This window comes from Podarcis bocagei, assembly GCF_964188305.1.
Source record: "Podarcis bocagei genome assembly, chromosome: 10".
In the NCBI taxonomy this organism is placed as follows: domain Eukaryota; kingdom Metazoa; phylum Chordata; class Lepidosauria; order Squamata; family Lacertidae; genus Podarcis; species Podarcis bocagei.
Window position 1 is genome coordinate 62,684,127 of NC_138135.1, and position 25,253 is coordinate 62,709,379.

The window sequence follows — 25,253 nt, forward strand, 5'->3', positions numbered from 1 at the left end:
AATGAGACGGGGTGAATGCACATTCCCCAGCAGAGCAGAGAATTCTCAGCACCTTCATGAAAAGTACAATTCGACGCAGGGAGCCATGGCACTAAATTCACACAGCAGGTGTGCCCACAGAAGCATATAAAATCTATGATGGTTCAATGAAAGGCCTTTTCTTAGCTCATAGTATGGTTCATCAACAAAGCTCCACTTAGTCAATGCAGGCAGACCGGGCCGAAAAAAAGGCTTCATTTCTTCAGCTGACTACAGGCATCCACCAACCTACATGGCTATTATGTTCTGAGGGCCCGTGTGCATAAGTGAAATTGAATAAAGTGGGGAGCACCCCACCTTAATATGCTGGAAGGTGAGGAAAAGAGACTCAGCCTGGAAATCGCAAGAGGCCGCTGCCTGTCCTGTCCTGAACCCACCTGCCTGCCCAAGGGCAGCCAGTGAGTGTGGTGGCAGCAGCTGGCATGGAGAGCAAGGACCAAAAAGGAGGGCCAACAGAACTGGGGCCAAGGTGGGGCCATGGACATGTGGTGGAATGGTGGCAGCAGGGAGAAGGTGCTTCCCACTGGCTGATCAAAGGCCGCCTTCCCTCACACAGGCAGCAGCCCCAAATGAAGGCCAATATATTTATTTCTTTATTTCACTGAGATCCACATAAATGGGATGTGCATATGTAGGGGGCGGCGGGTTCCTGTATTAGAAATACATTAATGGTTAGTGCAGTTCGGCGAGGGATATGAGGTGTGCACTCTCCCCTCCAGACGTCTTCAAGCAGAGTCTGGTCAGCCACATGTTGGAGATCCTCTAGCTCCAGATTTCCTGCGCTGTGCAGAGGGTGGGTCTGTTTAACAGCTGCCAGGTTTTGGGGAATCGGATTCCTCCCCCAGTAGCAGTAAATAAGTAAACAAAGTAAGTAAACAAAAGGAGCATTCTTACCAGTTGTTGTTGTTGTTTAGTTGTTTAGTCGTGTCCGACTCTTCGTGACCTGACTAACTTACCAGTTAGTTTCTTTAATAATCACAGCGAGAGACAAAGGAATGAATATCTCTCTAGAAATGGTGATGCTCCCCGTAAAGGTGCACCCCCTCCATCCCCATTAATCTACATCACTCCTACATTAGGTAATCTGAGCTAGTTGCTGTTGAGCTCTCTGTTCTATCACTTTCAAAGCCAGTCTAATCTTAGGCGAAGGGGGGTCAGGAATGCTGTCCAAAGACACTGAATCTGCCAGCTGTCTTTCTCCTGGAATTTCCTCTTCTAGCTGTTCCTCACCTAGTATTTCCCAGCTTTCCCACTCTGGACTATGCCCTTCTGCAAACCACTGTTCTAAATCAATACTTTCCTCCTGCCCTTGGTAAGGTTCAGGAGAAGTGGGGGCTCCAAGCAGTCCAGCCCCTGACATCAGCCCATGTTCAGTGTAGGAGAGGCCAACCCAGGAACTAAGCAGTACCAGCAAACAGTCTCCAGTGCATTATGGATTTTTGACATGATATTTGCTGAGACCTTTGGCAAGGTGTTAATGAGTTGCACAGTACAAGTTGTTACAAGAGAAATGTTGTAGAATGGTAGAATGGGAGCGGTAGAATGGACTGCCACGCATAATGGCATCCAGGAGCAACACAGAGTGACCCCTGGACTATACGGTATAAAAGCCTCCTTCCAAATCAACTATTCTCTAATTTTATCTCAGTGTAATCTAACTCAGTGAAAGGTTCTACTAGAAATATGAAATAGTCATTGTTCTTTCAAACAGAATACCACAGTAACAGCACCTGACAATTATCTGTGTCGCTGCTCTTTGTAGCTAGAATTTCAAGAAAATTAGGCACAAAGAACAAAGAGCATGACACAATGGGATCTTCTACACAAACGAGATGTTATCTAAGATGCTATCTTTAAAACCTTTATTGGAGGTTTCTAAGCAAACGCTGGATAGCCACCTGCCATGGATGCTTAAGTTGAGATTCCTGCATTTCAGGGGGTTGGACTAAGTGGCTCTCAGGGTCCCTTCCAATTCTATATTTCTATGATTCTATGAAAAATGTGTATATTGCAAAAATGTGTACATTGGAGGAGATTGCATACGAAAATGGACATCAGGACAACTAGAAGGCTGATTTCCATGATGATGTTTTCAATGCAACTGAAGTGGAAATGTGGACAACTGAATTTACGAATAGGAAAAAAGAGAACTGACAGATTACCACATACCTATTTACAGGACAGGGCAGAAAGGAAGTAGGGTATTAAACTATCTGCCAACTTTCACTCCAACTGTCCCCTGATTGTTTCACTTTCAATGACAATGACTAGAGGGGGAAAGACCCTTTACACTAGGAATGGGATATTTGAAGGAGAGAATTGGCGGTGAAGAGAAAGCTAAGTACCCGCCCAGATCCCACATTAGCACTGTGAGAAAAAGGTAAAAGTAAAGGACCCCTGGAAAGCTAAGTCCAGTCAAAGGCGATTATGGGGTTGCGGAGCTCATCTTGCTATCAGATTGAGGGAGCCGGCATTTGTCCACAGACAGCTTTCTGGGTCATGTGGCCAGCATGACTAAATCACTTCTGGCACAACGGAACACCGTGATGGAAACCAGAGCACACGGAAATGCTGTTTATCTATTTATCTATTTGCACTGGTGTGCTTTCAAACTGCTAGGTTGGCAGGAGCTGGGACAGAGCAACGGGAGCTCACTCTGTCACAGGGATTCGAACTGCCGACCTTCCAATCAGCAAGCCCAAGGGGCTCAGTGGTTTAGACCACAGCGCCACCCGTGAGAAAACAAGGGTTTGGTGGACGCAACATTTCTCTTGTAACAACTTGTACTGTGCAACTCATTAACACCTTGTTTCCTAACTTTCCATCCGATACGAGTGTTAAGATGAAACATCACTGGGCTAAAACTTCAGAACAAAATGGGGGAGGCCAGGTGTGAAAACCCCAACTGTGCTTTTAATTGCTCGTCCTGTGGCTGTCCAAAAACTTCACAGCTACAGAAGTAGAACTGCAGAAGTGAAAGATGAGCAATCCAATTGCTTAGCCAACTGGCCCTCTCCTCCCATGCCATACTATGGCAGCCACACTCGGCAGCACAGGGAAAGGGAACCTGAGATAATTCAGGAGCCCTAGCTAGAATGGGCAAAATGGGATTGTGGGTGCTTAAGTCTAAGAAGACCTGGAAGATCACAGATTCCACATCCTTGGCCTAAGCAATCAGCAACTCAGCTCATCCCTTCCTTAAGCAACATGTTCACAGACCCTCCAAGTGTCCCTATTTTTCAGGGACAGTCCCAGATTTACACAAGCCATCCCAGTTTCTGATTTGATCCTGGAATGCCTGCTTTCCTTTAGGACATCCCTCTTTTCGTCAGAGAAATGTTGGAGGGTATGGAGTCATCTGACCCCCGAGCCAAGGAGATAAGTAACTATACAACCTTCAGAAGACACCTGAAGGCAGCCCTGCATAGGGAAGTTGTTGATGTTGTTATTTTAAAAAAGAAGTTTAATGTTTTATTATGTTTTTATGGGCAACCCAGTCAGATGGGCAGAGCATAACAACAACATCCCTGTTTTCATCAAAGAAATGTTGGAGGGCATGTCATCATTACCCACCCCTATCCTACAAAATCACAGGGCAGCTTACAACAATCTAAAATTCAATATTAAAAGCAGTTAAAACAAATTAGTCACAGGAAGAGGGTGGGCTCTGGAAACATACATCTCCACTAAACACAGGGGCTGCGACTAAGAATATCCTCTCCTGGCCCACCACCACAACCTGAAAAAACTTCTGAGCATGGTGGAACAGCCAAGAGAGACCAGAATCTGCTCATTTCAACACCTGAGGGGGTCTGTAGAGAAGGTGGCAATTATCTATTTGGGGCCTAAGTCATTTAGGGCATTAAACTAGTGTGAGCACCTTGAACTTGAAAACCTGCTTCATCTTTGAAGGTTCCCCACCTCAAAGAAGAAGGGGGAAAGCATAAAAGCACAACATTTTCACAGCACATTAAAGCAGAAAGCTACCTTAAACAATGATGTTTTTGATAATGATGCTGCAAAACTATAGGACTGGTTCCATGCACACTCTGCAAAATAGGCCTCATTCTATCATCTGATTTACAAAAAAAGGGGGGATAAAATAAGATTTGCTCACATCAACCTGAATTTAGAGCATAATTTTGCTCACCTCAAACCATGGCTATGCTATGGATATGCTGTAATATCCATTTATTATTATTATTATTATTACTATCATCATCATTGTAGGGGGAAAGCAAACAAGATTCTGAGGGTCAAACAACCTCAGTGCTGAAAGAGGACAGTCAGGACAGCAATCAGCAGGCAAAATGACTCCCCGCTTAGCACTCAATCATTTCTAGGCCTCTAGTGCTTTGTCAGCAACCTTTCAACATAACAATACATTCAATTTATGTGGTGCTTCACATTTTGAAATCAGTTAAGCACTATTAATTGGTCCAATCAATGAGGCCCAAGGGAGCAAGCAAAAGGTGGCTTTAATGTGATTGACTCAGCCTGCATATGTTCTGCTACAACCAGCTGCTCAATATTTGGAGTCACACACATTTTGGGTGCAGGAAGGTGAAATCAGCCCCTATGCCCCTTTGGTTTGGGACTGGGTACATCCAGGGGGTGGGAAGTCTTATTGTTTCTCAAATATTTAATGGGCAGTCTCAGCTACGACATGAGGTTTATGTATGAGCATAATATGCAAAAAAGTAATTTATCCCATCCTTGAATATTTCCACTATGTTCATCTCCTTTCTTACTTTTAATTTGTTACTTTTTAATTTCTTACTTTTAATTTCTCCACCCCACCCTTTAAGCTTATATTATGGTATTTCCAGACACTACGGCTTTTGTGTTCTTCATCATCAACCTTTGACAACTTAAAGAACTCATGACCATGTCAGAAATCAAGGGCAAAACCAAAACAAATAATTGGAAAAGGAGCCACCCTGAGGCATGGCTACATCATCTAAAGGAGGCTGGCATAATGCTGCCTTTGATTGTTTCATGATGAGATATTATTGCCGTTGTCTTCTATTGGGGATGTGTTGCGATATTGCACCTCACAGAAAAGCATTCTGCTAGAGTAGCAGCTGCCAATCAGTATGCTTCACCACAGCCTTGTCACAGGTGCCTCAAAATGGAGGTTTATAGTTGCTCACTGAGCCATGGATCTTGCCTGTCGACCCTAGTCGACAGGAGAGAATGAACCATTAAATCGTCATATGTTGCATTTTATGTATACCATATGGACCTCCTTCAGCTAGATAGTTTCAATGTTTATAAATAATTGCTCTGAACAAAGGCACCCAAGGCTACAGAAAATGGGGGAAAAAACATAAAATAATTCAGCATTAACAGAATTTCGTATGTCCAAAATTCACTATAAGAACCATTACTAATTCCCAGGACTCAGCTAAAGGTAAAGGGACCCCTGACCATTAGGTCCAGTCACAGACGATTCTGGGGTTGCAGCGCTAATCTCGCTTTATTAGCCGAGGGAGCCTGCATACAGCTTCTGGCTCATGTTGCCAGCATGACTAAGCCACTTCTGGTGAACCAGAGCAGTGCACGGAAATGCCGTTTACCTTCACGCTGGAGTGGTATCTATTTATCTACTTGCACTTTGACGTGCTTTTGAACTGCTAGGTTGGCAGGAGCAGCAACATAAGCTCACCCCGTCGCGGGGATTCGAACCACTGAGCTTCTGATTGGCAAGCCCTAGGCTCTGTGATTTAGATCACAGCGCCACCCATGTCCCTTTCAGGGTTCGGCTACACAACTGCAAATGAAATGTTTTAAATGTGTTGTAAAGTGCAATATACAAATGTGGCACTAGATGGTGAGAGTGAGCAATGCAAAATTCAATATATTTTTCAAAACTTTAAAAAAACAAAAACATTCTCACAGCATTTTCAATATGTGTGTATAGATTCCACCCCAGTCTCATTTTAATCTGGGTTGGGGTGGCCAGATGTAATGTGGCTGGAAGAAGCCGCAACTCAGGCAAAGGGCTGTAGATCCATAGTAGAGGACATGCCTTGCATGTAGAAAGTTCCAGAGTCAATCCCCAGCAATCTCCAGGTTGAGCTAAGAAAGCCTCCTAATTGAAACTCTGGCATAATAATATGGAGCTTAATAGGCCGATGATTTGACTAAGTCTATGGCAGATTCCTATGTTCCTGTTCTAAAGTTTTACACATGGGAAAGCAAGTGTGAGGAAGGCGTACAGGATTCAGGCGCATAGATTTAGTCACACTTATATGGAGAGCCTCTACAGATACACAAGGCACTGCGGGATGTCATCCACTGGGAGCAGTCAAGAACAATATCACCTGTTTTGCTAGAGTGGTCATGCAAGGGATGTTGGTCCAGTCTATTGAACTTCCTGTTACACCTGGCTGGAGCATCCTTCCTTGCATGTGACCGGTAGGTGGGCGTGACCTTTCCAGACCTGGTAAAAGGCCAAGTCACGCAGCCACCTCCCTCTCTTGGATCTTCTTTTTCGTCTTGTGAACTTCCTGATTCACCCAGACTGTACTGCTGGCTGCCAACTATCAGTCTCCCCAGGTTATCTCCCATAACCTGTTTGTACATGTCTGTAACTTTAAGCCTAAAGCCTGCCTTCAGGGATCACACTGTGCTCTGCCTGATCATGAGTAAAACTACTTTTTGTTACATATGAATAAGACTGTGATGTCTTTACAGTGGTACCTCTGATTAAGAACTTAATACGTTCTGGAGGTCTGTTCTTAACCTGAAATGGTTCTTAACCTGAGGTACCACTTTAGCTAATGGGGCCTCCCGCCGCTGCCGCACAATTTCTGTTCTCATCCTGAGGCAAAGTTCTTAACCCGAGGTACTATTTCTGCATTAGCAGAGTCTGTAACCTGAAGCATCTGCAACCTGAGGTACCACTGTATTCTTTTAGGAGAGATCAAAGGGGTCTTCCCAGGAATAATAGAACATATCTCAATTTGGGCAAGCCAGATTGAATTGTTTATTGTCTGAAGAGGCTCACACGAGTCTGCAGCCAGCTTTCTGCTGTGTAAGAAGGGGAATGCACTCTGCTGTATAAAGAAACTTGCTAGCACAAATTAGGAAGGATATTAATAATCAATATATCCTCTCCTGCCACCCTCAGCATTTCCACAGGCACCTTTCTGGAGATTTTCACTGTAAATGCACACACAAAAAGCAAGCCAGAGGAGTTGCACAGCTCTAAGGGCTGTTTTACCTGGGTTCCCTCTTCAGGTGATAATGCTAAAGTGCTTTAGGAGGATGTAATGAAGCTCCAGCATCATAGTTACGTGGCAAATGCTCAGTGCCAGCGTATGATCCAAAAATAGTGTTGGACTTGAGCCTGAACCATTCTTCTCAGTCATGAACCCACGAGCAGAAGAATATCCCTCAATGCTGGTTTTTCTATCTGCAAAATAGCAAACTTCGCTGGACTATTGTGAGTACGGCCACAGTGAGGCGGTTTGTAATCTATCTTGTATTCTAAAATGCAACAGAATTGGTAAGTTTCCCACGCCATGAGGAAAACAGCAGTAAATGTCAAGACATTGCAAGCTGAACAGCTTTTGGATCACACGTCGTATTGATAAACAGCAGTGATATATAGAAATATAGACACGCACAAACATATACAACCGGAGAATAATAATAGAATCATAGAGCTGGAAGAGACCACAAGGATAATCTAGTCTAACCCTCTGCAATGCAGGTATCTTTTGGCCAATGTGGGGCTTGAACCCACAACCCTGATATTAAGAGTCTCATGCTCTACAGACTGAGCTATACCAAGCTTTGTATTTGTATACCATTTGATTGCAGCAAAACCTCTAAATGGTTTACAAGAAAATACAAGAATAAGATGGAAGGGCTCACAGCATTAAGACTCCAACAGACCTTGTTTGACCATTAATTTTTCTGGAAAGTCCACCAAAGCTATAGGTATGGTTTCAGAACAGTAAGTCAGGTTGTGGTCTTCCCAGCTCCAGCCTTCTCAGACTAGGTTCTGACCTATTTTTCCTCCTATCTCTAGGAGGATGTGGCATCCATCCAGGTGATGCAGGTGGGGGGAAGCCTACTGGAAGCATCTCTAGCCAATTGTTTCCATGGCAACAAAGTCAACTCGTTAGATATGTAGAAAACAACAACAGTGCTTGACAAGCTGGCTAACAAAGAGACAGTCTTGACTTTTTCAGCAGTTAGTTTTTACCACAAACACCAGTCTTAGAGATACAAAATCTACTGAAAGGGTCGCAAAGCATCATCCAAAACAATCCCCTTCATTCCTTAACAATAGATGGTAGATAAACAGATGGATATATATATATAGTTGAGCAACCCAGAATAAACCCTTGTATTCTTTAAGCTGAACAAGCAATTAAAAACAAGCAATGGCTTGGTCACCCATACAGTGAGGAAGTTTATCCTAAAGAGAACCACACAACCTTGAATGAACAAGTAGAAGCCTATGGAAACATGATTTAGTCACATTTATATTGTATATGAAAAATGAGTGTGCCCCTTCCATATTGTGAAACAACAGCAGTTTGAGGGCAAGGCTCAGGTGGGTTTTTAGCTGTCTGGACTTGGAAACAACAACTGCAGTAGCAAAACTCTACTAGCACCACTAACAGAGAAAGCACACATTTTTCATGCAGTGAACCAAATTGCTTTTTTGCTCAACACAAAACATCTGAGGTTCAAACAGCAGCAATTCTTGTTTCAGTGGCAGGATACATCTATTATACAGGTGTACCAAATAATGCCCCCTCCCACCAAAAAATATGATTTTGTTTACCTCCCGGGATTACCTCATCACTGAAATAAATGACTATTGCAGGGAATAAATAAACCAATCTGTCTAATAACCATTAATGTGCCCTCCTGCCTTGACTAATATTGGAAGTGGGAAAGGTCACATCTATCAAGCATTAATGTTTAGGATACTGAATCTGAACAAGATATCTAGAAACAGGTTGCAGTCCTGTACAAAGTTATTTAGAAACAACTGCTTGTGGCTCAGTAGAAGTTATCAAATGCAAAGTTGTAGCCACAGAAAAACTAGATATTTTGGAAAGTTACTTGTTCTCTATGCATTTGGACACCTCTTAAAATATCATAACCACATTTTTTATACATAATGGTTCCCAATATCAAGTAGCAGGTTTTCGTCTATGTTTGGTTATGATTGAAAGCCATTTTGAATCATAATAGAAGGTTGGACCTTTCAAAGGTGTTCTGATCTTAATCAGATCTTAAGGAGGAGGTTTTGGTCTATGTTTAAGACACAATTTTGAATGAAGATAGTGGAATGAACTTTTCAAAACTCCAATAGTTTTAACTACTGATTTCAAAATTGCACTGTTTTTTTTCTTTTCTTTGTTTCCTAGCATTCCCGAGCAGTGCTGGGTAGGAGGCTGCTAATATTGTACAGTGGTACCTCGGGTTACAGACGCTTCAGGTTACAGACGCTTCAGGTTACAGACTGCGCTAACCCAGAAATAGTACCTCGGGTTAAGAACTTTGCTTCAGGATGAGAACAGAAATCGTGCAGCAGCGGCACGGCAGCAATGGGAGGCCCTATTAGCTGAAGTGGTACCTCAGCTTAAGATCAGTTTCAGGTTAAGAACGGACCTCCAGAATGAATTAAGTTCTTAACCTGAGGTACCACTGTATAAAGGAGGGGGGTAAAAACAAGTACAGTGGTACCTCGGGTTAAGTACACCATGTTGGGGAAGGCTGATATAACAGAGTTTAACCAACACTTCCTGTATGGGCCCTAGATAACTTCCACTTTTCTCTCAATAAATCTCACTACAATTATTTTCAATGCTGCTTTGTTTTTCCCTTGGCTGTGCTTGGACATGGGTCAGTTTCCTGTTGCTTAGAGAATGCCTGATTCTTATCCATTCCACAGGGCAAAAAAGGGGGGAAATATCTTAAGTTGTAAGGATATTGGGACCTAAACTTAAGGCTTTACAAACTCAGTATCTTTCCTACTGTCTCTTGGGAACTCAGCCAGCATGTAATCAGTTGTACTGAGATATCCGCAGCATTTCTTTTTGTCAATTTTTAAAATAAATCTATAGCATAATTAAATCAGCAGACACATCCCTAGCAAAATGTAAATATTATTAAGGACAGCCATGTTTTATTAAGGTCAGAGAAAATGATCTGCAATGAAACTCAAATCATCATTCCCTGTTGTTATTTTTTTGTCATTTTCTTGCCCTTAAATCAGCTTATTTGGGGGACACACTGACATCTTGCAAATCATATACAAATTTATAAAGTGGGGACTATAAAGTGGAAGCTGCTGGGATATATCTCTCATATTTATTGCATAATCGAATCTGTAACTTAAATGTGATGCGAGTAAAACTAGCTTTCTTTATAATAATGAAGCGGAACTGAAGAGACAAATCTGCCTTTTTCTAGGGCATATCATCCATACAGACAGCAGTGACAAATCTGACTTTATACATCATAGGTTTTTCAGAACATTTGACAAGAGTTAATTAAAGCGTGTTCTCCCTAACAGAGAGCACGTGTTGCGGTTGGGGAACAGGCCGCCCAGCCATGACTAGGCAAATTAATCTGCAACCCTGGCCTTTAGGGTTAATCGGGTTGCTGGGGAAATATGATTGTTACCAATTTGGAGGAGGAGTCAGAAGTTATAAATAGAAGGGCCAGACGTAGGGACGTCCTCTTGGCCGTTTTGCATCGGATCACGTGGAGCACTTGGACAATCTTCTCATTGTCTGGTTACATTTCTTTATTTTTTATTTCCCCTTTTTAATCCTCTCTAGTCCCTTAAATAATTTAATTCCCCCCTTTATTTCTCCTTTCTTTTTAATCCTCTCTAGTCCCTTAAATAATTTAATTCCCCCCTTTTCCTGTTCGATTTCCCACCCCACCCCTTACCCTGCCCTGTGGGAAGATTCTCCCTGTATCTGTGGCTTGCCTTTCCCAATAGTGAGAGAGCCCCCCCGTTAGGGGCTTTCTTTCGCAAAAAGGTTTCCCCCATTTCTCTTGTTGAAATTGTGGGGCTAGTCAGGGCTGTTCCCAGCTTAGCTGGTATCACTTTCATTTATAGTATCCCCGAAGGTTGGCTTTATGGCTCTCTGTGCCTCCAAGGACTATGAGCACTCTGTATATGCTCTTGAACTATGCTGTTTCTGAACAAGTTTATTTTCCTTAAGCGGCCCATTTGTGATAAAAGAACTTTGGGTTTCTTGAAGGGGTGCTTCCCTCAAAAAGGGCAAGCAGGGGTACCTGGACAAGCTGGGGGCTACCTCAACTCTGCTATTTCACTGGAAACATTTATGCCTGACCTAGCAGGTGATCCTAGGGCTTTGCCCTAGAATTCGATGGCCTGGAAGTGTTTCCGGCCTGAATAGTGTCCCCATGTGGTCCATGAAGCATTGGTTTCACTGGGTCAGCGGATAGTGCCGGTAATGCCTAGGTTGCAGGATTGGTCCCTGTATGGGACAGCTGCATGCTCCCCCATTGCTCTACCTGGACACTTAGGTCCTTTTGGTGGTTACCTCACTGCAAGGGATGTAACGGGTGCCACGTTTGCAATATGCAACTGGGAGAAAGCACCTTTGCGTGCCCGCATTGCAGTTTGCGTTGCAGAGCACGGGCTGCAATTGCATTGCATTGCTGGGAGATTTGCAGTTGCATTGCACCGAGCGTGTGTGCATTGCATGGAGGGTGTGTGTGCATTGCACGGAGTGTGTAGTTGCATTGCATGGAGTGTGTTGTTGCATTGCACAGAGTGTGTTTTTTGCATTGCACGGAGTGTGTGTGCATTGCACGGAGTATGTAGTTGCATTGAACGGAGGGTGTAGTTACATTGCATGGAGTGTAGTTGCCTTGCATGAAGGGTGTGTGCATTGCAGGGAGTGTGTTTTGCATTGCACGGAGTGTGTAGTTGCATTGAACGGAGTGTGTAGTTGCATTGCACGGAGGGTTTGTGTGTGCATTGCACGGAGTGTGTAGTTGCACTGCACAGAGCGTGTTTTTTGCATTGCACGGAGTGTGTAGTTGCATTGCATGGAGAGTGTGTGCACTGCACGGAGTGTGTTTTTTGCATTGCACAGAGTGTGTGTCTGAAAAGGTAGCTGGCTCGGCGGCAGCTTGGTTGGGACTTCTTTAGGGGTTCTGGCCAGCGTCGGCCCTGTAAATTTACATATCATGATGGCAGCACAAGATGCCCCCTGCCCAAGCGGGGGCTGGAAGCTGGCAAGCAATAGCTCAATACCTTTTGCCCATATTCCCATTTTATTTAGGGATCCAGTTGGATATCGTTGCTAAAACATACCACTTGCCTATGGAGAAGCTGTCTGCCTTGAAGGAAGTTATTTTGTAATACTTCCTCTGTAGCAAGTGATGCTTCACCAGATCCGATCTTGCTGGGTCACTTAACTAATCTTCCCACTAGGCCAGGCTGCCTAGATTTCACCCCTCCCATATCCAAGAATCTCCTGAGGAGTCTGCTGATTTTCCAGAGAGGAGGAGGCGTGTTCTGGTCTCTACTTATTCTGCTCCAGCACCAAATCAGTCAGTCAGTGTCAGAGAGAGAGACTGAGTGTTAGAGATCATGTGTAGAGATAAGGTTGCTGCTAAGGGCAGCTGCAATCACTCAGTGCAGTGCAGCATTTATTTATGCTTAGACCTATTAAGCTCTGTATATAGTTTGTATAGTTGTAGATAGAATAAAGAAGATATTCTACAGAGCTGCTCTCCGAGTTGTTTATATGTTCTGCTGTACTCTGCTGTGCGACGACTGTCTTGTGGGAGTGAATCCGGTGCTCACAACTCTAAGCTGTGAGTCCATAGCACTTTGACCTGTTCCTGTGCAGAAGGTGGTCTCTGGAAGTGCTACCCAGCTCGCCTAGCCCAGTTGGGGGCTGCAGTGGATGAGTCCAGTTGGTGGCACTGGCTCAAGGGCGATGCTGACAGAGGTCCCCTTACCTTTGTGTATGCCTACCAAGCATGGTGAAGGCAGATATCAGGCGATGGTAGCAATTCCTGAATGTATGCAATAGTAGTTCGCCATGGCAGGATACCTTGAACCCGCACAGGGATTTTCAGGTTCATGTTGGTGCTGCTGGATCTTTGCCCTTTGGTTTTTATTTCAAGGGCTGCTGGTGTGCAAAGCTATGGCCTCAAGCCAGGTGTGGTGAGGCAATCATGTGACATAACTTTTCTTGAGTTTTCCCCATTGTAGTAGCAGTTCACATGTGGCCCGAGGAGTTCAGTGACCATCGGATCTGCTTTTGGTCTGATAACCAGGTAGTGATGAGGTCTTGGCAAAACAGTCCTCACACTCTAGCACAGTCTCCGCCCCTCCGCTCATGCTTTCAAGCTGCGCCACTTAAGGTTTAATATTGTGCTTCCTACGCTCCAAATTACACTGAAACACTATCCGATTTTCAGATGAAGCACTTCAGATCCTGGGCTCCAGACTCAGCTATTGCCAGACTTTTCCAGACCACCTGTGGCATTTTGACAACAATTAGTAATTACAGAGAGCGGCAGTTTCCATTTCCCCTTTTGCTTTTACCTCTTATGGGAAGGCCTGGATGGATTTCTTAGCCTTAAGCTGGCAGTTCTCGGCCATTCAGAAGAATTGGCCCCCATCCTCTGAGCAGATCCTGCAGTATTTGGTCCACCTGCTGCAGATTGGGCATGCGGTTATAACTATCCGAATTCAGTCTGCTGCAATGTCTGTTACATTGAAGCTTTATTTTTCAGAGACCCTTGTATAAAGTTTGCAGTGCGCAGGGCCTTGGAAGGTTGGAACCTCCAACCTCATAGGACAGTGGGCGGGAAGTCGGTCAATTTTTACCTATGCAGTATCTGCAACAAGTTAAAACTTGTCTGCTGGTTAAAGATCAAGGTGAGACTCCTTTCAGCAGTCCATTGCATTTTCGCACTGAGGGTTGGGAAAATGGTTGTTGGAGCCAGCACGGGGCTGAGAGTCTGGAGGCTTATTGCTTCTGGACTTTTCCTTATCCTTTGGAGCTTGTCATTAGAGTTGGTAACTCTAAAACAGACTTAGTGGACAGGAGTGCCACAATCAGGCTTCCCGCCACAGGTGAGGAGGGCCCTTGCCCGGATAACAGAATATTTGGCTTTTTATTCCCTGGGGGCTTGCCCGCTCCTAGTGCATTAAAATGGGTTCCCGTTAGCCAGGCATCGATGTGCTTACGTCGTGCACCAGTTATTACAGCCTGCGGCTTGCTTACCGCTGAACACTCCTCATTCCTTACGATTAGGTGCTGCTGCAAAGGCTGCACACTGGGGGCCTGTCAGTAGACAGGATTGTGAATACGGGTCATTGGAAGTCTGACGCTGACAAGGGTTATATCAGGAAGTGTCACAATGATGTCTGTGCTGATGCTTGTCTGTTATTTCCTTTTTTCATAGGAGCAGCTGTGCACATTTGGGCCACAGCATTGTACACTAGGCTGGCAAGCATGTTGACGAGTTTGGACTGGGGCGCCATCTCAGTCTTCCTGCCCATGTGAACATATACAGGATGTCTAGATGGGGAATGCTTTGGGAGGAGATCCTTCCTTTGGTGCGGTCGAGTGTGACCTGTGCAGGTCCTCCCGCAGTGCTGGTGGTACAGCTGGGCGAGAATGTTTGTGGTCTTCCTCCAGCATAAGTTTGCATTCCTGCACGCAAGAGGGCTTGGATTGAGTTGATGGCAGCTCTCCCTGGACTCAAAATAATTTAAGGCATTGGTTCAAGGTGGTCTGGAGGGGGGGTTGGAGCACCTGTCCCCTCCAATGCGCAAAGATGTTCCATTAAGGGAATCCAAGGATTCGCCATGCTTTTGTCGACCCCTTTTGAGGGGTAGGGCCATGCAAGAGTCCCTGGGAGCATTTGGGGTGAGCTTGAGTCTGATCCTGGTTCATTGCTCCCCCATGCTGTTTACTGGAACTGACGATATGGTGGGGCCCAGTCGTCAGTGCTGCCCTGCTGAGGTCAGGTGCAGCTAGTTGGGACCCAATGCCTAGACAAACTACCACCGAGCAGGCCAGAAAGCATGTTAATAAGGCGGTGGATAATAGAATAAAATAAAGAAAATAAATAAAGTTAATAAAATAACAAATAAAATAAAATAGGTCCTTGCTTTAGGTGGTTCTGTAATTTTGCACCCTCCTAATTTTCTTCAAGGCTGTTGCCCTCTTTAGGGCAGATGGGGTGCATTCCCCTATGGGGAACGACACCTGGCGGGATGCGATTGCCTTGGGATTCATTGCTCCCCCACAATGTTTGCTGGTACTGACGATATGGTGGGGCCCAGTCGTCAGTGCTGCCCTGCTGAGGTCAGGTGCAGCTAGTCGGGAACCAATGCTAGACAAACTACCACCAAGAAGGCCGGAAAGCATGTTAATAAGGCAGTGGAAATAAAATACAGGTCGTTGGAAATCGAATGCATTCAAAGGTTATGTTCGTTAACATTATTGGTGTCTTACAATTTTTGCTTGTTTTATCTTAGGTTTAGCAGCTGTCCGCATCTGGATGGTGGGGCACAGCATCATGCATTGGGCTGGCATCAGTGCTCGGCAGTCCGGATTGGGACCGGGTCTCGGCCTTCCTCCATGTGCAGTTGCCTTGGCTGTCCAGACGGGGAATGCGCCGGCCAGAATTCCTGCCGCTGATTCGGAGGCAGGTGCTGCTGGAAGGGCCGCCCACTGCTGTTGGGGTGCAGCTGGGTGAGAATGACCTGTGTGGCCATGGACTGTTTTTCGCTACGTGCTGCGATTTTGGGTGACCTGGAGACGCTGCGGGCAATGGTGCCAACAGCAAAAAATTTTCTGGTCAAAGCTTTTGCAACGACGCATTTGGAGGGGCAGTCGTTGCCCAGCTGCCACTGAAAGGGCCAGAAAACTCATCAATTCTGCTGTTTCAAAAAAGATTTTTGAGCTGGGTGGAGATGTGATTTCCCACCCCGAGATTCTTTTTGAGAGGCCATCCTTTTTCCGAGCTGATGGCGTGCACCTTTCTGCTTCAGGGAATGAGGCTTGGATAGGTGCGGTGGTGGCCAAGCTGAGGTCTTGGTTTAATACAGCTGGGAGAGAACGACCTGGTGGCTATGGGCTGTTCTTCACTGCGTGCTGCAATTTGGACGGACTTGGGGACATTGCGGGCAATGGTGCCTACAGCAATGATATTTTGGTCTCAGCTTTTGCAACGATGCGTCTGGAGGGGCAGTCGTTGCCCAGTCGCCACAGAAAGGGCCAGAAAGCGCATCAATTCTGCTGTGACACACCGGATTGCTGAGCTGGGTGGAGATGTGATTTCTCACCCTGCGATTCTTTTTAAGATGCCATCCTTTTTCCGAGATGATGGCGTGCACCTTTCTGCTTCAGGGAATGAGGCTTGGTTAGGTGCGGTGGCTGCCAAGCTGAGGTCTTGGTTGGGGCTGTGAGTGGTTTGGCGGTGAGCTGGAGGCTCCATGGCGGTTAGGCATTGGTTAATTGGTGCTTGGAGGGGTAAGTGCCTACCCCTCCAAATGATGCGGAAAGGGAATTCCGTTAAAGGAATCCAGGGGCTTGCCATTCTTTCGTCCTGTCCGTGGAGCCGGGCTTGGGCCGTGCAAGCCCCACCGGAACATGAGGGTCAGAAGTGAGGGCCTGTTTCCCGGCCTCCCTTCTATCCAATACTTGTTTCCCACGCTGGCTTCCGGTGGAGTCCGGAAGTGCCAGCTCTGTCCTGTGGGGGCAAGGACAGATAGTCACCAATGCCTAAGCAACCACTCACATTTTTTGTATTTGAATAAAGTTGTGGCCAAAATTATGCCAAAAACCTTAAACAAAATTGATGTGTGAAGTGTGTAATTATTTGGGGGGTGGCACTGTGGAACTCAACACGCAAAGCGTGTTCTCCCTAACAGAGAGCACGTGTTGCGGTTGGGGAACAGGCCGCCCAGCCATGACTAGGCAAATTAATCTGCAACCCTGGCCTTTAGGGTTAATCGGGTTGCTGGGGAAATATGATTGTTACCAATTTGGAGGAGGAGTCAGAAGTTATAAATAGAAGGGCCAGACGTAGGGACGTCCTCTTGGCCGTTTTGCATCGGATCACCCGCCCTCCCTCCCTTTAATAGGGGGGTTTTTTATTTAAGCTGATCGCTTGACCTTGCTATGCCTGTCATGGTGTCGTTCGCCTTGGTGCGGGGGCACGGTAGGAATTTTGCCATCTGGCTGATTGGCTGGTGCCATTTGGTTTTTGCCTACTGCGTAGCAAATCGTCACAACTTGTAAGGTTGGCGGTTAGGCATTGGTTAATTGGTGCTTGGAGGGGTAAGTGCCTACCCCTCCAAATGATGCGGAAAGGGAATTCCGTTAAAGGAATCCAGGGGCTTGCCATTCTTTCGTCCTGTCCGTGGAGCCGGGCTTGGGCCGTGCAAGCCCCACCGGAACATGAGGGTCAGAAGTGAGGGCCTGTTTCCCGGCCTCCCTTCTATCCAATACTTGTTTCCCACGCTGGCTTCCGGTGGAGTCCGGAAGTGCCAGCTCTGTCCTGTGGGGGCAAGGACAGATAGTCACCAATGCCTAAGCAACCACTCACATTTTTTGTATTTGAATAAAGTTGTGGCCAAAATTATGCCAAAAACCTTAAACAAAATTGATGTGTGAAGTGTGTAATTATTTGGGGGGTGGCACTGTGGAACTCAACACGCAAAGCGTGTTCTCCCTAACAGAGAGCACGTGTTGCGGTTGGGGAACAGGCCGCCCAGCCATGACTAGGCAAATTAATCTGCAACCCTGGCCTTTAGGGTTAATCGGGTTGCTGGGGAAATATGATTGTTACCAATTTGGAGGAGGAGTCAGAAGTTATAAATAGAAGGGCCAGACGTAGGGACGTCCTCTTGGCCGTTTTGCATCGGATCACCCGCCCTCCCTCCCTTTAATAGGGGGGTTTTTTATTTAAGCTGATCGCTTGACCTTGCTATGCCTGTCATGGTGTCGTTCGCCTTGGTGCGGGGGCACGGTAGGAATTTTGCCATCTGGCTGATTGGCTGGTGCCATTTGGTTTTTGCCTACTGCGTAGCAAATCGTCACAACTTGTAAGGTTGGCGGTTAGGCATTGGTTAATTGGTGCTTGGAGGGGTAAGTGCCTACCCCTCCAAATGATGCGGAAAGGGAATTCCGTTAAAGGAATCCAGGGGCTTGCCATTCTTTCGTCCTGTCCGTGGAGCCGGGCTTGGGCCGTGCAAGCCCCACCGGAACATGAGGGTCAGAAGTGAGGGCCTGTTTCCCGGCCTCCCTTCTATCCAATACTTGTTTCCCACGCTGGCTTCCGGTGGAGTCCGGAAGTGCCAGCTCTGTCCTGTGGGGGCAAGGACAGATAGTCACCAATGCCTAAGCAACCACTCACATTTTTTGTATTTGAATAAAGTTGTGGCCAAAATTATGCCAAAAACCTTAAACAAAATTGATGTGTGAAGTGTGTAATTATTTGGGGGGTGGCACTGTGGAACTCAACACGCAATTAGTTTTATTCATAACTAATCAGTGATGTCACTGGAACTAAGTTTGTTTTATTAAGTTCTTGTATATAGGAATAGGTTATATAGTGCATTCTGATGATATACTGGCTCCATACAGATACCTCAAAAACTATGGTTAAGGAAGCGTAAGTATAATATGGTGTGATGTCTGAGTTAATGATGTGTGAATTCCCTCCAATGGAATCTAATTTAGGCCACTAATTAAGAGCTTCCTCTGTAAATTATCAAAGTAAAGGTAGCTCTTTTTTTTAGGGAGGAAAAGTTCTCAATTGGCTTACATGATTTTGGTGCCTGTTCATGTATCATATCCCAATGCCCTTACTGTTGGTTGGCTTCAAGGCAAGATGGCAATGCCAAGAGGTCCAGTGGCAATAGAGGGGGAAGCCTCACCCCAAAACTTTTGGATGACTACCATCTTAGCATAGGTGCCTGTCCCAGAGGTGGAAAGTGACAGACCCATTTTAACTTTTCCAAATGGTTAGGAAGGTTGGTTGAATAGGGCCTAATGCATATGATTTGGAACTGAGCTATAGTAAGGCAAAGGTAAAGGGACCCCTGACAATTAAGTCCAGTTGTGAATGACTCTGGGGTTGCGGCACTCAACTCGCTTTATTGGCCGAGCGAGCCAGCATTTGTCCGCTTCCACAGACAGTTTTTCTGAGTCATGTGGCCAGCATGACTAAGCCGCTTCTGGCAAAACCAGAGCAGCACACAGAAACGCTGTTTACCTTCCTATCGGAGTGGTATCTATTTATCTACTTGCACTGGTGTGCTTTCAAACTGCTAGGTTGGCAGGAGCTGGGACCGAACAACGTAAGCTCACCCCATCATGGGGATTCAAACCACCAACCTTTTGATTGGCAAGCCCAAGCAGCACTGTGGTTTAACCAACAGCACCACCCGCGTCCCATAGTAAAGTACCCATTGTTTATATCCCAAACCTGTGGCAAACTTGTTGCCAGGGACTGGCTGAATGAGATAGAATGGTAGATGCCTCCTGCCCAAGAACTGCCCAGGAAGGGCACAGAAGATGACGACTTAAATCCCGGATCCTGGTGCTGGGACATCAAAGAGTAGTTTGTGGAAGTGATGAGTTGGGAATCACTAGAAACAAGGTGTTTGAGTGATCAAGAGGGGTCAGGAGAAGGAGGGTCTTCCAGGACTGGGTTAGAGGCTGAGAGTCACAGTGTGAGTGCAGACTCACAGAAAGGAGTCAGAGACTGGCCCTGCTACCCAGCAGGAGCACAGTCCCAGTGCTGCTGGCTTACCACCCCACCCCCCGACACCCCACTCGAAGACAGTCCTGCACATTGCTGAGCATCAGACCAGACAGGCCCAGAGGAGGAGCTCATCCCCTGGATGCAGACTTCGTCTGCTTGGAAGGGATCCAGAATGAAGGCTAAAGGGAAAAGGACAGAGCTAGTAGTCAGTTTCAGCAATGTCTCAGGCGGATTCTGAGCAGAGGACTTTGCAGTGTTGTTATTTTCTGTTAATAAAGAGCTAAATGCCTTCCATGCCTCCTGCAGGTGTGCCTGCTCTGTGGTTGATCTGGCTCACTTGACAGCTCCTTGACACCTGCGCTTGAGGTGTTGTATTTTCATACTGTGCTTGACAGACTACTGTCCCCGGCCTTCGCAACCACCCACAAAGACCCTAAGCATAGAAAACTTGCCAGGAAGAAGACCTGGCCCCTGATCCCTATGGCTTTTGGCCTGGAGCAGCATTCAGACATCTGAACCTGGAACAGTATGCACAGACACAGGTTTCCCACCTCCGTATAATTAGACTTTACTCACAGTGCTCCAAACAACTTCAAAAGTAAGTGTCTTCTGCTTTTGTAAGTGAGCATATAGATCTGGGGTTGATAGGATTCAGGCTGCAGCTTCTGTCAGAGTAAGTGCATTACTGTTAAGCTGGGAAGATAAACTGCCTTCCTAGCACCCATGAACTGAGGCATGACTCATCACATAGTGGTGGGGGGAAAGCTACAAATCTAAAAGGGATGGGTTTGCTGATGGAATCAGAGGCTCAGATTCCCCGCGGTGAATACAAATAGAACAAATACAACATAGTTAATTGAAATGTTTTGCTTTCTTCTCATTGCATTTTTCTTATTAGAAGAAGAAACCAAAAGAAGAAGATGGGCGACATGGAAGTTGTGTTTTGTCTTAGCTTGAATGTCTACTTCATAGGAACCGAGTATTCTTTCCCAAAACAGAATTGTGGGTTTTCTCACCAAAATGGGAAAACAGAGGGCCTTCTTGGTAGTGGCACCCACTCTGTGGAACGCCCTCCCATCAGATGTCAAGGAGATGAGTAACTACATAACCTTTAGATGACAACTGAAAGCAGCCCTGTATAGTGAATCTTTTTAATGCTAATGTTTTATTGTATGTTGGAAGTTGCACAGGTTGACTGGGGCAACCCAGTCAGATGGACAGGGTATAAATAATAAATTAATAAATTATTATTATTATTATTATTATTATTATTATTATTATTATTCAGAAAATCTTTGCAAGCATCGGTGACTTGCATGTGACTTTGCCTCCAAAGTGGTAGGTAGAACAGGAAGCAGAGTGTGAACCAAAAGGTGATTAGCCCTGCTAAGGCTTACAGTTTCCAACTTTATTTAAATTTATTTATTTAAATACTTTATTTTAAAAAAAAAAACAAAGCCATCTTTAGGGGGGATACTTATGTGGTCCTGTCACCATTGGATAAGTTGTGGTGTTTTTTTGGGGGGGGAGGAATGAGGGAATGAGTGGCTATTCAAAATAAGATGATCTAGTTACATTTATATATCACCACCTTCTAAAAATTCAGTACCATGACTACTTCCTTTGGCACAACCCCATGACGTCCCCTCTGCATTGTATTTGCAGCAGCAGCTGTATTAATGGCTCCGTTGGCACACAAGGAGTCTCCAAGTGGCTTACCAAATTTAAAAACATAAAGCATGGCATAAAATAAAAAAGAACAATGTATTATAATAAAATCCACATTATATCCTATAAAACAAGCAGCAGCAAAAGCTCCAGCAGCAAAATACACCATCAATAGACAGCAAAATAATCACAAAGGTATGGGGGGTGTCTTTACTTTCTTTGTCTGCCATGTCACCATCGTTTAAGCAACTATTCCGGTGTGAAATTAAATGCAGAAGAGACTATACATCACGTAAGTCATTTTGTAATGATAAGAGTGCTAGAGTTTTAACATAAGACCTGAATGGGGCTTATTACTTGTGATTTTGGTGCTTTGTTGTTGTTGTTTAGACGTTTAGTCGTGTCTGACTCTTCGTGACCCCATGGACCAGAGCACGCCAGGCACTCCTGTCTTCCACTGCCTCCCGCAGTTTGGTCAAACTCATGCTGGTAGCTTCGAGAACACTGTCCAACCATCTCATCCTCTGTCGTCCCCTTCTCCTTGTGCCCTCCATCTTTTCCAACATCAGGGTCTTTTCCAGGGAGTCTTCTCTTCTCATGAGGTGGCCAAAGTATTGGAGCCTCAGCTTCAGGATCTGTACTTCCAGTGAGCACTCAGGGCTGATTTCCTTAAGAATGGAGAGGTTTGATCTTCTTGCAGTCCATGGGATTCTCAAGTGTCTCCTCCAGCACCATAATTCAAAAGCATATACTTTGGTGATCATCCTTCTTTATGGTCCAGGATTTGGGTTCTATGCCTCTGCTAATACAAATCTGCTGCCTGCCTTGTAACTTCTGTTGCCGATGGACACACCAGTTTCTCCCTCTAATGCCTGCCCACCACCCCTTGGACCTAAGTGTCTACAACCTGCAAACCAGTCAAGATCTGGGTGCTTGGGGGGAAATGATGATCTAAACTATCACACAGTAAATGCATATGGCTCTTTTTCTACTATCGCCTCCTGAGATATGATCAGTGGTCTAAAAGGCAGAGTTAAGTGTTCTAGACACCCCCCCCATATATTACTTAAGAAAATGCTTTGATGACAGTGGGTTGATTTAATGTTACATCCAGCAGTGTGGACCTCCTTGCTTTAGCTGAGTTTATCAAACACAAGTTATAAATATTCTGAGATGATGCCAAGATAAGAATAAGGCAGGGAAGATTAATTCAATCCATTACTGCCCTGAAACCCTTCAGTGTCCAATATAGCAAAAGCTGAGATAGCTAAACACAGAAAACACAAAGAACATCTCCATTCAGTTACTGCTGGTAATTAGAAATCGTTTACAGCCCTCAGTCCAGTTTGCCGCTTTGCATGTAGAGAATGACGTTCGATGCAGAGCAAATTTGTACATATCTCAGAAAGTGTGGGGTTCATCCACATAATCTAGCCACACAAGATGGATCTCATAAGTGTTGTGTACAGGTATCTAGGGACGCAGGTGGCGCTGTGGTCTAAGCCACTGAGCCTCTTGGGCTTGTCAATTGGAAGGTCTGCAGTTCAAATCCCCACGACAGGGTGAGCTCCTGTTGCTCTGTCCCAGCTCCTGCTAACTTAGCAGTTCGAAAGCATACCAGTGCAAGTAGATAAATAGGTGCCGCTGTGGCAGGAAGGAAAACAGTGTTTCTGTGCACTCTGGTTTCCATCATGTGCCAGAAGCGGTTTAGTCATGGTGGCCACATGACCCAAAAAGCTATCTGTGGACAAACGCCGGCTCCCTCAGCCTGAAAGCAAGATATCAAAGAGAACAACAACTACCAGACTTTTAGAAGACATCTGCAGGCAGCCCTGTTTAGGGAAGCTTTTAATGTTTGATGCATTACTGTATTTTAATATTTTGTTGGAGGCTTCCCAGAGTGGCTGGGGAACCCCAGCCAGATGGGCGCGGTATAAATTATTATTATTATTATTATTATTATTATTATTATTATTATTATTATTATCACCGCAAACCCATAGTCGCCTTTGACTGGACTTAACCGTCCAGGGGTCCTTTACCTTTTTTCTTTTTTATATATAGGTACCTACCATACCTTGCACTCTATGTGCTTCATACATCCATACCATGGAGTCATGCTGAAAAATCTTCCTTACATTGCTTCTTTTAAGAAATATGCTCCTTAGAAGACTTCTCTAGTTCCCCCAGCAACAGCAAGGATATAGTCCCCCAGCATTCACTACCACTTATCATAAGCAGCAGCAGCAGCAGCTAAGTGGTGCTTTCACCTATTCCTACATGCACTGCTGTGTGGTGTGGTATCAGGAGCACTAGTTTTCCTTACATGGAAAATTCTGACTCTTAGAACACTGCATGAACTTCTTCAGGGACAAGAGGGATACAAAGGTTAAAGTCTCAAAACAGCCTGTAGACTAAGGTTCATAACATTGTATCCACAGCAAAGGACCAAGAGGGTGAGATTTTCAATTTGGGTGACTTTTCCATAGTTTTCCTGAGGATTCAGGCTGCCTGAGGGAATTTTATCTGAGTGCCACTGAAGACGGCTTATGCAATGTGGACAGAGAGAGGAAGGAGACATCTCTGGAATACAGGGCCATTTCTACATGCCTATCAATATTCAGAGGAGAAGCTGAATACCAACCAGAAAGCTTTTAGCTGTAATCTAAAGTGGCTGAAACCACACAATCAAATTTGACCGGGACGATGGTTTATCAACTTAGACCAAGATTCGAAATAAATGATATATCCAATTGGTGCCCTTTCATGAGCTCAAGGGCTTTTGATCCTGGGGAAATCCTTTATTCATTTCTATCAGATTTATGACCCTGCTACAAAGGTTCAGAAGTGTGGGTATATATTGATATGTTAATATGATTGGATTCAAAGTACGAAAACCATGTTTTAAAGCCATGTTTTATGATATAAACTCTCATCGAAGCTTATTCGAATGTTAGGAACCATTTGCAGGTGACTGATCAGTGCATAGATAGTTCGTTCTAATTGTTTAACCTCAAAAAAAAAATCCCTAAGAGGGGAACCCAAAACAGATAACTGAATTAAGCAGTTCTTATCCATCAAATATAGATTTTATATCTATTATAAAGCACCATAAATGTCTCTCAATAAAACAAATATTATGGCTTGTTCAAGACCTGCACAAATGAGGCAAATCTGAACTTGCTGTAGATGGCTCATGGAATCTCGTCTCCATCTCTATTTTTAACGCTGCAGTTAGTCATTATAGGCATTTAAAGGCTGATTAGGTTTGCAGAATAGTTAAAACAAAATGCTAACCATACAGAAAGATAAAGCTGCTTCCCTCTCAGTAAAAGGATATGCATGAAGGAATAATTTTAATTAACATTTTAGGTGATGTTTCAATGAGAGCATCTCTGTGCTCAAAAATTTAAACCAAAGCGTAAAGTAAGTCATTCGGGTCAGCGTTAGGTGAGTAACTCAGACTTGATCTTAATGGAGTTGAACCTTCTGTACCACCTACACAATCTGGTTCAAATTTTTCACAAAAGGAAATCATATATTATGCTTGAGACAATGAAGTGTGACTGATATGCATACAACTGATTAGCTAGAAGCAAACCAATATTTAGCTTAGTCCTCAAACGTACATAATTCTAAATGAAAACATGCATTCTAGTTAGCTCTTATGCTAGTCTCTCACTTTACATCTTCCGCTACAAATATGTGTAGTTCTCCAGTATTTTATCTACTGAAAATGTACTCCAACACATTACAGTTTACTAAGACTGGCAAGTGATTAA

General features: G+C 44.8%; 1 protein-coding gene across 3 annotated transcripts in view; it reads right to left on the bottom strand.

The window, feature by feature from the left end:
- Positions 1–25,253, bottom strand: part of GRM8 (glutamate metabotropic receptor 8) — a 551,348-nt gene that overhangs the window by 240,503 nt on the left and 285,592 nt on the right. The window lies entirely within an intron of this gene.